The 19,330-nt window shown below is 39.2% G+C and overlaps 1 pseudogene; it reads right to left on the bottom strand.

Moving 5' to 3' along the window:
• Positions 1 to 4,691: 4,691 nt before the first annotated feature.
• LOC124979376 (ras association domain-containing protein 5-like) overlaps positions 4,692 to 19,330 on the bottom strand; it is a 38,889-nt pseudogene continuing 24,250 nt past the window's right edge.

Below are 19,330 nucleotides of genomic sequence, written 5' to 3' on the forward strand. Positions count from 1 at the left end.
AGACAAAAGCAAAGTCACTTTGAGGGACAAATTGTACTTCATTGTTTGACCTGTATCTATCCCCACTGTCTCCTCTGTCCCCACAATGACCCTTGCATTCCACTCTCTGGCAATACTGGACTTAAGGTCATAAGTTATTGTCTCTAGTACTTTATACTCAGTGTTCTTCAAGCCTATCACTTTCTCCTCTTTGCTCAGCTTATCCTGATTTATCCTTCAGGGGTGTTATATGGCACTTGCTAAGAAAAACCTTCCTCATGTCCCCAGATCAGGTGAGTCCTGTTGCAGGCTCCATAGCATCCTGCATTCATGTCACATCACTCAATGTCTTGATCACTGGTGAATAGCTGACTTCCCACCAGATTGTGAACTCCATGCAGGAAACTCCATGTCTGCCACACGCCTGCAGCAGGACAGCACCTGGAATGGTACCTGATGTGGCCAATGCTTCATCAGTATTTGTTGGTTGTACTTCAGGCTAAGACAGATTCCTTCAACTTTAAAGGCAACAAACTCCCATTAAGTTAGAAATAGTCTCCTATTAAATCTTCCCAGAATTTGAATTCACTGGACTTAACCATTTAGCACTAAATTTTGACATTATATTACCAACTTCACAGATGTAATTTTGTATTTACAAAAAATATTAGGGTTCATGGAATGTGCTATACTTTTCAGTAATACCAGTGACTCAAAACAACCATCCTTATACTTTAATCAAGATGATTCCATTGATATTGATGTGGGAAAAATAAATATGATGAACATTTTGTAAGGAATAGGGAAAAAAGAAAAAAAGATACATATTTTTTCAAGACTTTACTTCAGTTCTTCCTCATACTTCCATAGCATAAGTGATGGTTAATTGTATCAAATTGTGTCAAATTTGGTAGGCCCTGATACCAAGTTTTTCTCAAATACCAGTTCTAAATATTGCTATGAAGGTATTTTTAAAAATGTTAAAATTTAAATTATTAGACTTTGAGTAGTAGATTACCCTCTGTTTTAGTTAGCTTTTTGCTGCTGTCACTAAAGAACCTGACAAGAACAATTGTAGATTAGGAAAAACTTATTTAGGTGCTTATAGTTTCAGAGCTTTCAGTTCATAGGAGGCTGGCTCCATTCCTCTGGACTCAAGGTGAGGCTGACCATCATGGTGGAAGAGTATGATAGAGGGAAGCAGCTCACAGAGTGATCAGGAAGCAGAGAGAGAGAGGTCTCCATTTTCCAAATATGAATATATACCCCAAAGCCAAGCCCTAATTCCCCCTCCTCCAGTCATGCCCTACCACTTCAGTTACCACTCAGTTAATTCTTGTCAGGGGATTGATTCACTGATTTTGTTAAGACTCTCGTAACTCAGTCATTTCTTCTCTGAACCTTCTTGCATTGTCTCACATGTGAGCTTTTGGGGGACACCTCACATCCAAACCATAACACCTTCCATAATGTGATGAGTCTTGTACAGTCATTTGAAGTATTTAACAGAAAACTTAAGTCTCTGAAGACAAAGAATTCTTCCTCCAGAATGCTCTAGACTCAAGACCATAACATTCTCCTCTTTCCAGGGACTCCAGGAGGTAGGCCGGCCCTGCAGATATCAGACTTATCAGTCCCCAGTACCATGTACAATATATCTTTAAAATAAATCCCTCACCCATATACACACACTTCTGTTTTCTTCTATACAACCCTGACTAATAAACTCTAGTTCTTCTCCAAATTGTTAAATAAAACAGAGAAGGAGCATTAAGAGATGTAGGAAGCTCATACCTCAGCCCAGATTGCTGGAAACTACACCATGCTGTGTTTAATACAACTACACCAACAGTTTTTACATGTGGACAAAATATGTTGGCATTAAAGTAGGAAGAAACATGTAGTGAAAATCATGTACCTAGTTTCTCAGAATTTTGCATTCCATTGTGAATGAGGTTATCTCTTGTGTCAGTTCAGGTATCACAAATCAGAGACATCACCTGCTGATGTTGTCATTGATGACCCAGTTATCAAATCCATAGTTCTCAACCTGGGTAACATACAAGAATCACCTGGATCAATGTCTTTAAAATCTAGTATACACACAAATTATTAGGGAATTCTGTTAAAACACTGATTCTCGTTCTATATTTCAGATTTTGCATTTTAAATGTATATCAGTACTGTTGTCAATGGACTTGAGTAGCAAATAAATGGACATTAAAAACATATGTTACTTTATATTAGGTAGAGGAGACTGAAGGGAAGGGAAGAGGCATGGGGGAAGGAATGATGATAGAGTGAAGCAAACATTATTACCTCATGTACATGTATGACTGCATGACTAATGTGATCCTACAATACTTATAATCAGAAAAATGAGAGATTACACTTCATTTATGTATGGTATATCAAAATAAATGCATTCTACTGTCAGGTACAACTAATTAGAACAAATAAAATAAAAAAATTAAAAAAAGAAAATGTCCTCGGAACAAACACTTACACACTGAGCAACACGACCTTAGAAGGCACTACCAGCAGTCACCCCCACCTCGGGAGGGAAGGAAACTCTACATGCCTTCCAGAGTCTCAGACCCTGGTGTAGGTCCTGGGTCTAACTGTGCTTTAAAATCTGAATTTTCCGATAATTTCTTATTTCATAAACACTCTTATCTCTTTTACATATGCCCCCCCTCTCTCTCTACACACACACACACACACACACACACACACACACACATATGACTTTTTTCCTTCTCAAAAATAAAATAGCCATCCCAATGGAGGGAGGGTCTCAACAACATTCAGTGGTTGCAGCAGGAGTCATGCCTTCTCTTAAGGTCAGAGACATTCAGGATGAAGGGAAAAGGTCTCTACCTGCTCCCTTTAATATGTAGCAGGGAGGTGTGTGTGTGTGTGTGTGTGTGTGTGTGTGTGTGTGTATTAAGGGTGGAAAGTGATAAGGCTGAACATGTGATGGCAGAAAACCAGGGTTTTTGTGGCTTAAAAAGTTGTTGCTAGCTCATGTTGCTTTTGTAACTCTGAAGATGACGCATAGTTTTTATGACAAGGAGTCAGCATTCCTCTGGGATCAGGCAGTATGGACTCAGTCTTGGTAAAGGAGGAAACTTCTGAGGCTACACAGAGCTCAGGATCCAAGAAGGACTTGGGAAGGCAGAGGACAGCAAAGAAACAGTCACTCAGGCTGAATGAGAATGCTAGGTCTGGTTTTGAGAATGGCAAGTCCTTCGTCCTCTGCATTGGAGTGTTTCTGCAGTCCTGGCTATGTGATGGAATCATCTGGCTAATTTATTTTAAGCCTGAACCTAAATAAGGAGTCAGGACAAAATATTCAGAGTCAGGAATCTGATCCTCCCTGTCAGTGTGCTCTGATATTACTTCTTGGGAAGTCAAAGTCCAGATGGGTAGGAGGCATGTGACCCTCATCCTATGCTCCAAGTGAGGGCTCCCCTGGCCTTGTCTCCCACACTGCCATTGTCCACTTCCTGGCAGAAGCAAGCCAGTGGCACAGCTTCATGCAAACACACCCTGCTCCTATCTTTCTGAAACAAAAAGCACTGAGGTCAACGGGGAGACCAGGCTCATAGGTTCACTGAGCACAGTGCCTGGCCGGCTTCACAACAGAAAGGATTCCAAGTTGGCCCAGTTGGAGGATCCTCATCTGTAATAAAGGCCACACCTCTGGCAGCGCCTGGAGATCCCAGAGTTCCAGCGGGAGGAGGGAGGCAGTGCTGGAATCCCAGGGGGGAATCCAAGACAGCCAGGCCCTCCTCTGCTGAAGACAGAGACAAGGCTGTAGATAACTTAGACATGTTTCTCTGCAATGCTTTTTGGCTTTCTCTTGCTGCCTGATTTGCAAACTCAGCAGGAGACTTTTAAAGTAGTAAATGGCTAGTTTTCTTTTAATGGAAATACATGAGGATGATGGCAATGTTAAATTCAAATATGTATCTTAAAAACAACATTGACAAAGATGTGACTACCACACACATGTATGCCTTTGGGTTTACACGTGCACAATCTTGGCAATGAGGACCAGGGCCAGAGAAGGCAGAAGCTTCACTGGAAATCTCTGAACCAGCCTCAGCCTTAGTGCTCCTTTCCCCAGCAGCTGAGGCAGAGGCCATGTAAACTTTCCTTAAGCAGGAACAGTAGTGCCTTGGGCAGTGGGACAATCCTTTTAGGGACATTATTCTGCTTTCAGGGATTTAGCTTGATCTGGTAAAGGAATATGCTACAACATTTGACTCATAAATAAAGGTATTGAAGGTGGCAAATAAGAGAAATTGAAGATGGGTCAAAGCCAGAGAAAGAACATATAGTTCTAAAATCTTTTTCTTTTGCTGGTTGGTTGAGACGTTCTGGTTTGGTGACAAGAGAGGCAACTATTTGATTTGTGAAAGGCTTGCAATTGAGAGAGACCAACACTGTTCATCTCATGAGTTCTGATCTTTGTAGGAGTCTGTTGATGGGCACAGCTTGGGGGGTGGGCAGGAATCACCCTCCCCGCTTTCCCCCACAAACTCTTGTCTATGGAAGAGAATTTGTGCCACATCTGGAACTGCTGGGCTGGTACAAATGCACCCACCAAAGGTGTTCTGAGAAAAAGCGTCTGTTGCAAAATAATAATAAAAATAAATCTGAGAGCATTGGGAGGAGACCCCAATTAGACCCCCAAGCCAGACCAGTTACCCAGGTTTACCCTGTGATTCTCTTAAGGCCTCCTCTAGTTTTTGTCTGAACTTGTCATACTTCATCTGCACTGGCTAGATTTTTGTCCTGCTCTTCCTTTTCCAAGATTGTTAGGAAGTATTGGAGCTCAGGGATGGAGAATGGGGTCCACCTCCACCTCTCCAGTTTCATTCTCCTTTAGCACAAAGCTGAGGACATCTGTGCCAGGCTGGCAAGGAGGCTCAGATAGAGGGGGCAGTCAGCAACAGAGATTTTCTTTGTATATTCGATTAAAAAGTACAAACTTCTGGGCATTGTCCACATCCATAATCTTCTTGAGCACCCCTGGATGACCTCGCTGACTGTGGTGGTGCTGCTGATTTGCAGCTGCTTCATGGCATCCAGTGGCAGGTAGAAAGATATCTGTCCATTTGTCCATGGTGGCCACCAGGTTCACCTCCTTGATGGCATCATAAATGGACTGGGACCGGATCCCAGCAGGCACTGTCACTGGCTGCAGAAGTTTCAAATGCAGTTTGATGAAACCCGTGTAGGTGTGGCTCGTCGCTCAGCTTCATGACCAGGCAGTTCTCCTGACTGTCGTAGCTGTGGATCTCCTGCTTGATCTCCTGTAGCGTGGGCAGGTGCCCAGTCTCTTCCATTGTTTTAACAGATTGCACATTCCTGAAAATTGTGGTCTTGGCTGAGAAGAAGTAATCCCCCAGCTCGTCATCCAAGTTGCAGTACCCACTGCTCATGCTGCTGTCCACCCATGCTCATGCTGGGTCCCTGGCTGGAGACTGTGAACGCCACAGACCTGGCTGGCTGGAGATGCAGCGGGAGACGGGACCCCTCCCCTGCTGGCCAGGTTGAGTGGGCGGGGTCTCCTGCGTTTGTCTCTGGGGCAAGTAGCCAGGGCAGCGGGGTACCAGGTTGTGGTCCCTGTGCACCGCCTGCTTCTGCACAACCCTGGGGACAGCCAGGGCACCGGGCTCGCCCGCCTAGCTCTCGGCTGCTTTTGGTGTCTGCCGTTTTCATTCCCCAGCATGGCACTGGCTGGCTCACTCGCTCCCCCCCAGCATGCAGAGCGCTACCTCCTCTGTTTAACTTTTTGGAGAATTGTCGAATAAAATTTCCAGAGCAGCTGCACAATTTTACATCCCCAACAGCAAGGTATGGGAGTTCCAATTCCTCTGCTTTCTTACCAATATATATATTTTATTTTTAAAAGCTAAAATCAGGGTTTTCAAGATGGCAGACTAGAGGGTGGCTGCATTTCATGTTGCTCCAGGACTCAGGATTCAAGAAGAGGAAATATTGAGAGACTTGGGACCAACTCAAAGCCGCTGGGTGAGTCTCTCCTGTTGGGGAGGTGTCCCGGATAGGGCGGAAGTCTCAGAACCCAGGGAACTTTGTGAAGTAGAGTTGCCCAGCAAGATACCCCTCCCCCCGCTGGAGCGGTGAACTTGGACAACTGGGAGCATTGTAGAGGAGGGTCACTCAGGACAACGCTTGGACTTGGAGTGACCTCACGGAACTCTGGGTGGCTGCCCTGAGGAGGAGGCACGTGGCGGGTCGCTTGGATTCAGAACGACTGCACTGGGGCTCCAGGTGGCTGCTCAGAGGAGGGGCCGCACAGCCAGCCGATTAGGTGCAGAGCACGGTCCCAGGACCTAGACGGCTTCTTGGTGGAAGAGCCCCACAGAGACAAGCTGAGGTTCCAGGAGCGAAGGTTCCAGGACTGAGGGCAGATTCTCTGAGGAGGGGCAGCCTAAGGAGACTCTTCTGTGCAGGGCGAGGCTCCCAGACACAGGAGGTAGGTCCCAGTCCCTAGGATCGTTGCAGAGGAAGGCTGCCCAGCTCAGGCGGTAGTTGTGGATTGAGGGGAACCTTTAGGAGGGGAACTGACCAGCGAGACCTCCCCAACGGGTGAGCCTTCCCTGCTGGGTGAGGTTTTCCCACAAAGACGGTAAAACCAGAGACACAGGCCCAAATAGACCTTGCCTCAGCCCACAGTCTAGTTCCCCTTTGGATGACGACTGGTCAACAAGTGGAGGCACCTCTGCCCACTAGCAGGGAATATACCCCACCTGAAGGCCACCAACCCTAGAGAGGCAGCTTCCTTGTGGAGCACTGCATTATCAACTTCCTCCAAGACTTCAGGCTACTGAAGGATAAGAGGGGATATACTAGAAATCTTCAGGGACACTATAAGTCAATAGAGGAAATATGCAATATCTCAGTGATCCACTGATACCTGAACAATACGAGAAAAAAGGGAAAAAAATGCCCCAAACAAATCTAGATGTTCTATCAATAAAATCCAATTACAGCTTGGCAGAAGAAATGACAGAAAGGGAGTTCAGAATGTACATAATTAAAATGATCAGGGAAGCAAACAATGAGATGAAAGAGCAAATGCAGGCATTGAATGATCGCACCAATTGACAGTTAAAAGAGCAAATACAGGAAGCAAAAGATCATTTCAATAAAGAGTTAGAGATATTGAAAAAAAAAAACCCAAACACATCCTTGAAATGAAGGAAAAAATAAACCAAATTAAGAACTCCATAGAAAGCATACCTAATAAGATAGAACACCTGGAAGGCAGAACCTCAGATCTTGAAGACAAAATATTTAATCTTGAAAACAAAATTGAACAAACAGAGAAGATGGTAAGAAATCATGAACAGAATCTCCAAGAATTATGGGATATCATGAAAGGGCCAAACTTAAGAATTATTGGGATTGAGGAAGGCTTAGAGAAACAAACCAAGGGAATAAAAATCTATTCAATGAAATAATATCAGAAAATTTCCCAATCTGAAGAATGAAGTGGAAAATCAAGTACAAGAGGCTTATAGGACTCCAAATACACAAAATTACAACAGACCCACACCAAGGCACGTTATTATGAAAACACCTAACATACAAAATAAAGACAGAATTTTAAATGCTGCAAGAGAAAAGAACCAAATTACATTCAGGGGAAAACCAATACGGATATCAGCAGATTTTTCAATCCAGACCCTAAAAGCTAGAAGGGCCTGGAACAACATTTTTCAAGCTCTGAAAGAAAATGGATGCCAACCAAGAATCTTATACCCAGCAAAACTTACCTTCAGATTTGACGATAAAATAAAATCATTCCATGATAAACAAAAGCTAAAAGAATTTACAAAAAGAAAGCCAGCATTACAGAACATTCTCAGCAAAATATTCCATGAGGAAGAGATGAAAAACAAAGATGCAAATCAGCAAAGGGAGAATCTATCCTAAAGGAATAGCCAAATAAAGGAGAAACCAAGTCGTGTTAAAAAAAAAAAAATGAGCCAAATGACTGGGAATACAAATCATATATCAGTAATATCCCTGAATGTTAATGGCCTGAACTCATCAATCAAAAGACATAGACTGGCAGATTGGATTAAAAAGAAAGATCCAACAATAAGTTGCCTGCAAGAGACTCACCTCATAGAAAGAGAGAACCATAGATTAAAGGTGAAAGGATGGAAAAAAGCATACCATGCACATGGACTCAGCAAAAAAGCTGGGGTATCCATCCTCACTTCAGATAATGTCGACTTCAAGCCAAAACTAGTCAGAAGGGATAAAAAGGACATTTCAGACTGTGTAAGGGAGCATAAATCAGCAATACATAACAATCATAAATATCTATGCCCCAAACAGTGACTCATCCATGTATGTCAAACAAATCCTTCTCAATTTCAGAAACCAAATAGACCATAACATGATAATACTAGGTGATTTTTTAAAATTTATATTTATTGTAAACAAATGGGATACATGTTGTTTCTGTTTGTACATGGAGTAACAGTATACCATTTGCGTAATCATACATTTACATAGGGTAATAATGTTTGATACTAGGTGATTTTAACATGCCTCTCTCACCACTGGACAGATCTTCCAAACAAAAATTGAACAAAGAAACCATAGATCTCAATAACACAATCAATAATTTAGACTTAACCAACATTTATAGAATATACCATCCAACAAAGAGTGAATACACTTTCTTCTCAGCAGCACACGGATCCTTCTCTAAAATACACCATATATTATGCCACAGAGCTAATGTTAGCAAATACCAGAAGATAGAGACTCTATCTTGTATTCTATCAGATCATAATGGATTGAAATTAGAAATGAAAGAGTAAAAAACAGAAAATACTCCAACACCTGGAGATTAAATAATATGTTATTATATGATGAATGGATAACAGAAGATATTAGGAAGGAAATTAAAAAATTCTTAGAGGTAAATGAGAACAAAGAAACATCACATCAAAATCTCTGGGACACTATGAAAGCAGTACTTAGAGGAAAATTTATTTCATGGAGCGCATTCAATAAAAGAAAAAATCAAAAAATAAACGACCTAACACTACAGCTCAAAGCCCTAGAAAAAGAAGAACAGACCACCACCAAAAGTAGTAGAAGACAGGAAATAGTTAAAATCAGCTGAAATCAACAAAATTGAAACAAAAGAAACAATACAAAAAATTTGACAAAATAAGTAGTTGGTTCTTTGAAAAAATAAACAAAATTGATAAACCCTTAGCCACACTAACAAAGAGAAGGAGAGAGAAAACCCAAATTACTAAAATTCAGAATGAACAAGGAAATATCACAACAGACACGATTGAAATACAAAACATAATTAAAAGCTATTTTGAAAATCTATACTCCAACAAAATAGAAAATTTCAAAGACATCAACAGGTTTCTAGAGATATATGAATTGCCTAAACTGAATGAGGAGGACATACACAATTTAAATAGACCAATTTCAAGTAATGAAATAGAAGAAGTCATAAAAAGCCTACCAACAAAGAAAAGTCCAGGACCAGATGGGTTCTCAGCCGAGTTCTACAAAATCTTTAAAGAAGAACTCATTCCAGTACTTCTCAAAGTATTCCATGAAATAGAAGAGGAAGGAACCCTCCCAAACTCATTCTATGAAGCCAATATTACCCTGATACCTAAACCAGACAGAGACACATTGAGGAAAGAAAATTTCAGACCAATATCCTTAATGAACATCGACACAAAAATTCTCAACAAAATTTTAGCAAATCGCATATAAAAATATATTAAAAAGATAGTGCACCATGATCAAGTGGGTTTCATCCCAGGGATGCAAGGTTGGTTCAATATCAGGAAATCAATAAATGTCATTCACCATATCAATAGACTTAAAGTCAAGAATCACATGATTATTTCAATAGATGCAGAAAAAGCATTTGATAAAATACAGCACCCCTTCATGCTCAAAACACTAGAAAAAATAGGGATAGTGGGAACATTCCTTAACATTGTAAAGGCCATCTATGCTAAACCCATGGTTAATATCATTCTAAATGGTGAAAAACTGAAAGCATTCCCCCTAAAAACTGGAACAAGGCAGGGATACCCCCTTTCACCACTTCTATTCAACATTTTCCTTGAAACTATAGCCAGAGCAATTAGACAGACCAAAGAAATTAAAGGGATACAAATAGGAAAAAAAGAACTCAAACTATCCCTATTTGCTGATGACATGATTATATACTTAGAGGAACCAGGAAATTCCACCAGAAAACTTTTAGAACTCATAAGTGAATTCAGTAAAGTAGCAGGATATAAGATCAATGCTCATAAATCCAATGCATTTTTATACATAAGTGATGAATCTTTGGAAAGAAAAATTAGGAAAACTACCCCATTCACAATAGCTTCGAAAAATATAAAATACTTTGGAATCAATCTAACAAAAGAGGTGAAAGACCTCTACAATGAGAACTACAGAACACTAAAGAAAGAAGTTAAAGAAAATCTTAGAAGATGGAAAGATCTCCCATGTTCTTGGATAGGCAGAATTAATATTGTCAAAATGGCCATACTACCAAAAGTGCTATACAGATTCAATGCAATTCCAAATAAAATCACGATGACATACCTTACAGAAATAAGAGTGAGCAATCATGAAATTCACCTGGAAGTATAAGAAATGCAGAATAGCGAAAGCAATCCTTCACAGGAAAAATGAAGCTGGGGGTATTGCAATACCAGATCTTCAACTCTACTACAAAGCAATAGTAACAAAAACGACATGGTATTGGTACCAAAATAGATAGGAAGATCAATGGTACAGAATAGAGGACACAGACACAAACCCAATTAAATAAAATTTATCATACTAGACAAAGGTGCCAAAAATATGCAATGGAGAAAAGACAGCGTCTTCAACAAATGGTGCTGGGAAAACTGGAAATCCATATGCATCAGAATGAAACTAAACCCATATCTCTCACCGTGCATGAAACTCAACTCAAAATGGATTAAGGACCTTGGAATCAGACCAGAGACCCTGCATCTTATAGAAGAAAAAGTAGGTCCAGATCTTCAACATGTTGGCTTAGGACCAGACTTCCTCAACAGGACTCCCATAGCACAAGAAATAAAAACAAGAATCAACAACTGGGATAGATTCAAACTAAAAAGCTTTCTCTCAGCAAAGGAAACTATTAGCAATGCGAAGAGAGAGCCTACAGAATGGGAGAAAATCTTTGCCAATCATACTTCAGATAGAGCACTAATCTCCAGAATATATAAAGAACTCAAAAAACTCTACACCAAGAATACAAATAACCCAATCAACAAATGGGCTAAGGATATGAACAGACACTTCACAGAAGAAGATATACAAGCAATCAACAAACATATGAAAAAATGTTCACCATCTTTAGTAATAAGAGAAATGCAAATCAAAACTACACTAAGATTCCATCTCACCCCAATTAGAATGGCGATTATCAAGAATACAAGCAACAACAGGTGTTAGCGAGGATGTGGGGAAAATGGTACACTCATACATTGCTGGTGGGGCTGCAAATTAGTGCAGCCACTCTGGAAAGCAGTGTGGAGATTCCTTAGAAAACTTGGAATGGAACCACCATTTGACCTAGCTATCCCACTCCTTGGCCTATACCCAAAGGACTTAAAATCAGCATACTACAGAGATACAGCGACATCAATGTTCATAGCTGCTCAATTCACAATAGCCAGATTGTGGAACCAACCTAGATGTCCTTCAACTGATGAATGGATAAAGAATCTGTGGTATATATATATAAGGGAATATTACTCAGCCATAAAGAATGATAAATTATGGCATTTGCAGGCAAATGGATGAAACTGGAGAATATCATGCTAAGTGAGATAAGCCAATCTCAAAAAACCAAAGGATGAATGATATCACTAATAAGTGGATGATGACACATAATGGGGGGTGGGAGGGGTTAGTGTTAGGGTTAGAGTTAGGGTTAGGGAGGGGGGCAAGAATGGAGGAAGGAAGGACTGTATAGAGGGAAAAGAGGGGTGCGAGGGGTGGGAGCGAACGGAAAAAATAACAGAATGAATCAAACAACATTACCTTATGTAAATTTATGATTACACAAATGGTATGCCTTTACTCCGTGTAGAAACAGAGAAACAACATGTATCCCCTTTGTTTACAATAAAAAAAAAGCTAAAATCAACCTAGTGTACAACTAGTTTTATGGAAAGTATTCATTGAAAATATTAAGATCTGTAGAGGATGACTGATGATGTTGAACATCTTTTCATGTACATGTGGTCATTTGTACATCTCTTTTAGAGAAATATTGGTTGAATTCCTTTGCACATTTTAACTGGGCTTCTTGTCTTTTTATCACTGCGTTGTGAGAATTCTTTAGACATTTCTACATATTAAACTATTATAAACTTAAGTGAAAATGTTTTCTCCCATTTGTAGGTTGTTTATTAACTTTCCAGATAGTATCCATTGATGCATAAATGCTTTTCATTCATCTATAAGAATAGATGTTGTGAGATATTTTTTGTTTTGATTTGTTTTATTTTGGTCATAACCACAGCTAAATCCACATTCATGAAGATTACTCTTATGCTATCTTCTAGGAGTTCGTAGTCTTATCTCTCACATTTAAGTCTTTGACTCATGTATGTGTTACCTATTTGTATGTCTTCTTTTGAGAAATGTGTGTTTATGGCTCCATTTCTTAACTGGATTGTCTATTTTCTTTTTATGGAGTTGTTTGTGTTCCTTAAAATATATTGTACACTTATCCCTTATCAGTTGCATGCCTTGCTAACAAGGAATAGTCACATGTTTCATTTTTTGTTTCTTTCATCGGTGTTTTGTAGTTTTGATCATGTGGATCTTTGACGTGTTTTGTTAGATTTATACCAAAGTATTACATTTTGGAGGAATAGAATAAAAATGACATTGTGTTTTTAATATAAAATTCCACAAGTTCATTGTTGGAGTGCAGGAAGTCAATTGACTCATGTGTAATAGCTTGGATCATACAACCTTCCTATAACCATTTATTAGTTACCGGAGTTATTTTATGAACTTTTTTTGACTTACTACTTAGAGGACCATGTCAGCATCAGACAGGGGTAGTTTTATTTCTACTTTTCCAATATACCACTCTTTGTTTTCCCTCTCTTATCACATTAACCACAATCTCTAGTATTATGTTGAAAAACAGAGATGAAAGTGACATGCTTGACTTGTTTATGATTTGAGGGATAACGTATCAAGTTTCCTACCATTAAGTATATCAGCTATAGGTTTTTTGGTAGCTAGGTAGCTATTCTTTCTGAAGTTGAGGAACTTCCTCTCTATACCTAAAGTCCTGAGGGTTTTTTTTTTTTTTTCAGAATGGGTACTGGATTTTGTCAAGTGATTTTTTTCTCTGCATTTATGATTTGATCATGGACTTGCTTTCTTCTGTAGCTTGTGATGTGATGGATTACATTATTGATTTTTGAATGTTGAACCAGCTTCATATACCAGGGATAAATTTCACTTGGTCATGGTTTATAATTCTTTTTGTATATGATTGTATTTCATTTGCTAATATTTTGGTTGAGAATTTTTACATCTGTATTCATGAAATATATTTGTACTTTTCTTGTAATGTCTTTATTTGGTTTTGGTATTATGGCAATTCTGTTCTCATAGAATAAATTAAGAAATATTCCATCTTTTTTATTCCAAAGAGCTCGTACAGAATTGGTATAATTTCCTCCTTAAATGTTGGTAGAATATACCCAAATATACTATTTGGGTCTGGTACTTTCTTTTTTAGAAGGTAATTACTTATTGACTCAAGTTCCTTGATTGGTATAGGCCTATTCTGATTTTCTGTTGCTTCTTGGGTGCATTTACAAGATATTTTTTTCTTTCAAGGATTAGTGAATTCATGGTAATATAGTTGTTCACAGTATTATTTTATTCCTGATGTAAGCAATTTATGTCCTTTCTCTCTCCCCCTCCCTTTCTCTCTCTTCCTTAGTCTGACTAGAGGTGTCTTAATTTTGTACATCTTTTCAAAGAAGAAGTTTTTGGTTTCAGTGATTTCCTCTATTGTTTTTCATCATGGTGTTAACATGGATTTCAAAACACATTTTGAAACAATGACTACCAATAATTCAGAATGTTTCCTAGGTTATCAGTTTTTTAACCACTAGTATTTGAAATCATATCTTGTATATTTTGTTTTAAGAAGGAATCCATATTCATGTTGGCTTTCTCTGAGTTTTAATGCTTAAAGAAGATTTTTTAAGAATCATTTCATTTGATGCACAAGCCCTGGGTTGTAGACACAACAAAGATTGTGATTTTCATTTTATAGTCAAGGAAACAGACTCAGGAAGATTGTAGGATTTGGACCAGTTACCAGAGGTGGTAAGCCACAGAACAAAATCTTCACTTGGGTCTTTTTCACAGTCTGGGATGGCAGCACCTGCTGCCCCTTGTTGGATGAGCATCCCTTTGGACTAATATGCTCCTAATTCTGAATCTGTGTTCAGCCTCTTCTAGGCAATTTCAGCTTAACTGTTTATATTTATTAACCTATCCATCCTCCCTTCCAAACCAAAAAGAAGTTTTGAAAAGACCAAAGATTTGAGAAGATTACCACAGAGCTTCTGGGGCCAACTCAACTCTATATGACCGATCTAGAGAACTGGCAAGTGCCTTGTGCATCTATTTTACCTGTTGTTTTTCAGATAAAGAAACCACATCCCAGAGAAGCAAAGTAACTCTCTGCTACAAAGGTAATTAATGCTCCAAACTGCACAGCTGGCTAATGATATAACCATGAGAAGAACTGAAGTCTATTTAAGACCCAGTCTTGCTGTGTTGGCCGTGGCCACAGTGGCATCATTATGGTCTAACTAGTGTGTGGCAAATACTTGCCAAATAGAACAGGCACTGTTGACTTATTGAAGAAACAATTTATGACTCAGATAAATGATTACAGAACTGTCAGCAATGCCCTTGTAAAAGACTGATAATCTTTCACAAAATGTAGGCACTGTGCCACATGAAAAACCGGAGGAACAATATGGGCTGATGATGCAATCCAAGGAAAAACCCATTTACACTGGAAATGCTATAAGATACTCTAGTGTACAATTCTGTGGCAGAGGAGTTGGCAATTCTTGCTCTTTTGTTCAACCACTGAATTTAAAGGGCCAAGAGGATCCTCATATGTTTCCTAAGTCATTCCTGCAATCACTCCCACCTCAACCACCATTTCTGTTACACAAAGCTGAGTTGGAGTCCATTAAAACTGTATCCAGATATTCCCATCATTCCCTTGCTAATCTCTGTGTAACAACAAGAACCTAATATTACAAAATACTAAACACCAATAACTGAGTGCTCTCGCTTCCACATAGAAGGTAATTTTGCCAGGTTTTCTTCTTCATTTTTTCTTAGAGGGGGTGCAGAAGTTTCTTGGCTTCCCAACAGACCACTTTGCAGAAGGCTACAAGACCATTTGTCTTACAATCAAAATGGTATCATGCAAGTGAAAACTAGTACTATTAGTCTGAGGCAGGTTGGTGAGTTGATATGATTTTGTCTAGTAAGAAGGTTTGATGGTATCCATGCTCACAAGTAGGAAGTTCATGAACAGAGGAGTGCTTTGCACATATTAATTCATTCAGTCCCCACAAATGCCCTATAAGGTAGGGGTAGTACTATTTTCCATGTTACAGATAAGGTAAAGAGCTGAGTATTGAGTTCAAGCAACTTGACTCCAGACAACACACTCCAATCCAGGAGTCTGAAAAACTATGTCCTGCAGGCAAACTCTGGTCCACTGCCTGCTTTTTTTTAATTTTAATTTATTTTTATTGTAAACAAATGGGATACATGTTTTTTCTGTTTGTACATGGAGTAACAACATACCATTTGCATAATCATACTTTTACATAGGGTAATGATTTTTGATTCATTCTGTTATTTTTTCCTTCCCCCCACCCCTCCCACCCCTCTTTTCCCTCTATACAGTCCCTCCTTCCTCCATTCTTGCCCCTCTCCACCCCCCATTATGTGTCATCATCCACTTATCAGCGAGATCATTTGTCCTTTGGTTTTTTGAGATTGGCTTATCTCACTTAGCATGATATTCTCCAGTTTCATTCATTTGCCTGCAAATGCCATAATTTTACTATTCTTGATGGCCAAGTAATATTCCATTGTATAGATATACCACAGTTTCTTTATCCATTCATCAAGTTTTCTAAGGAATCTCCACACTGCTTTCCAGAGTGGCTGCACTAATTTGCAGCCCCACCAGCAATGGGAGGGGTTAGTGTTAGGGTTAGAGTTAGGGTTAGGGAGGGGGGCAAGAATGGAGGAAGGAAGGACTGTATAGAGGGAAAAGAGGGGTGGGAGGGGTGGGGGGGAAGGGAAAAATAACAGAATGAATCAAACAACATTGCCCTATGTAAATTTATGATTACACAAATGGTATGCCTTTATGCCATGTACAAACAGAGAAACAACATGTATCCCATTTGTTTACAGTAATAAAAAAAAAAAAGAAAAAAAATATGTAGTTCTCAAAGCATGTGCTCTTTTGCCAGGGATGTAATGACTGTTTCACTGAGTTGGAAATTGAGTCTACTCTACAGTTTCTCTCTCTCTCTCTCTCTCTCCCTCTCTCTGTCTTATTCTTAGTGAGCCAGTGTACAAAGAGCAGAGGTGATTGATACTGATACTAAGGAAAAGCTTGGTTGTACACAAGAGTAGGAGGACTGTGAAAGCTTGGGTCAGTTTTCAGGTATCACATCCTATTTTCATGTCCAGAAATAAGTATTAATATAATCTATAGTAACCCAATAAAGGCAAGACTACTGAGGATGCAGATTCCCTAGAAATGAAGTTTGCACTGTATCAGTATACACAGAACTTCATTCAGTTGGTAACTTCCAAGTACAAACGGTATCTAGAACAGGCAGTGGAAAAAGGAAATATAATTGATGATATGGTCTTGTAATCAATTTCAGGGACATAGAACACGACATTAGGAGATCATCTGACGTATATGGAGAGTGTTTTGGATGGTGTTGATCATGGGTGCTGTGAGAGTTTTCCTAGAGAGGCAATGAGGCAAAAGTAACTAAATAATGTGGAATCTGAGCTTCTTTTTCTATCTTGACCTGAGAAAGTATTGAATGTGATGTGGGGTTGTCTTTTTTCTTACTCTGTACTTTCCTCATATTGGCATATATATACAGTTGGATAATAGAAGTCTGAGACTCATTAGCAACATGTTTTTCTCTCCTTGGACCTATTTACAGGGAGTTGTGTTATAGTCAGAGACTGCCACTTGGGAGTCCATCCAAAGCATGTGTCTTTCATGGTGGTATCTACTTAAAACCACTGCTTGTTTCTTACATAAATTTTTGTTAAACCATTCATGGCATGGTCCCTGCTTAATTTAAGGGTTTTCCAACCATCCTTGTTACCTTCCAATAGGTAGGCTCCACCAGCATTGCCAAGCAGGCAATGATTAAGCATCCATCTCTGAGCTTCTTTCCATCATCAGTGTTTGTCAAAGGATAGTCGGGTGTGATCAGTGACTGTAATCACTCACTGAAGCAGGACTCTGAGAAAATTGTCCTAGAGTTCCTGGGTAATTGCTTTGTCTTTAATTAGTTACCCCAGGATCTGAACTCCTTTGTGAGCAAGTTCCCTTAGGCACAGGGAAGAGTAGTATGAGAGATATGAACTGGGTGGTATAGACACAGATCATGACAATAGAGGTTTTTACTTCACATGCCCACAATGAATGAAGGGAGATAGATCTCAGGTTAGAGTCCTGGAGTCACTCTCAGAAATCCTAGGTAAGTTAAGAAGGGTGGTACATATTTTACCTGTAGTGTCTTTTGAATTTGAAGGTAAGTTTTTCCAGGTTACGTTTTTATATGTGATGACTTGTCTATTCTATACTTCTCTGTATCTCACATATTCCCAACATTCTACAAGTATTTTGTTTAATATTTACCAATGTGCAGTATATCTGATGATACAAGATTATATAATTTCAATATAATGACAGTTCTGTGAGTTAGGTAGGCTTTAATGCAGTAGTTCTAAAGTCTTGCTTTCTTTTAAAATCATCTGTGAAACTTTAAGATTTTTGGACTGCCATTCTCTTTAAAAATTGAGATTAAAATTTTCTGAGAAGACCCAATAATCTCTAATTTAAAGAAAATGTTTGTCCTTATTTCTGTTCAGTTCATCTACCAAAGCATTGACTTTCTATGGATGTTAATGAAAAATATAAAATCTGAACCATAAAATCAGAATAAGTATTTTAATATATATGCTGAAGTGAGTTGCATGTACACTAGTGTCCTCACTGATTCTTGTGTGCACCACACACTGAGAATTCCTGGTTTAATGGGTCACGGAGACATGAAGTTTAGTCCATCCTCAGCACAGCAGCTGAAAGTGATGCCTCTTGTTTGTGATTCCTAGTCACACTCTTGACACCCAAGATGGAATTTCCTCAGTTATGAGGGAAGAAAAATTCTGAGAAATCAGGTGTATGATATTCAGTAGACATTTTCTTCCCATTGCAATGCCATCAGATAATGTGCAAGTGTAAAAACTGTTAATGCAGCAGAATTAGATACCACTAGCAAGGTGAAGATGCCAGCAGTTGGCTTCCATTATGTCTTCCAGTTAAGGAGCTCCTTACATCTCTTAATGCCCCTCCTCTGATTTATTTGTCAAATTTGGGGTACAGTGTGTTATATTAGAGTCAAGGGTTTTCTAGAAATCAGCACCAGACCATTCACACAGATAAATATGTGAAGATAGAGAGTGAGGGGTAGAAAAGAATAGAGACAAAGAGTGAGAAAGAGATTCATTTTAAGAAATTAATTCTCATGATCATGGGGACTTGCATGTCTGAAATCTACAGGGCAGGTCAATAGAGTGGATTCCCAATAGTGTTGATGCTACAGTGTTGAGTCTTAAGGCAAACTGGAGCAGAATCCTTTTCTTTTCAGCAGACTTCAAGCTTTCCTCTTAACACTTATTTAACTTAGTGTATGAAGCACCCCCCACAATGAAGGGTAATCTGGTTATTGATTTGAATGTTCATCATATTACAATGACTTCACAGCACCATCTAGATTGGTGTTTGACCAAAATAAGGTGGTATGTTTGAATCTGGAATGGCCACCAAAGTCTCATGGGTTCAGAGGTGGGGTTTTGGGGGACTAATTGGATCATGAAGTCTCTGACTTTGTCAGTTGCTTAATCCATTGATGGC

This window comes from Sciurus carolinensis, chromosome 3, assembly GCF_902686445.1.
Source record: "Sciurus carolinensis chromosome 3, mSciCar1.2, whole genome shotgun sequence".
NCBI classification, from domain to species: Eukaryota; Metazoa; Chordata; class Mammalia; order Rodentia; family Sciuridae; genus Sciurus; species Sciurus carolinensis.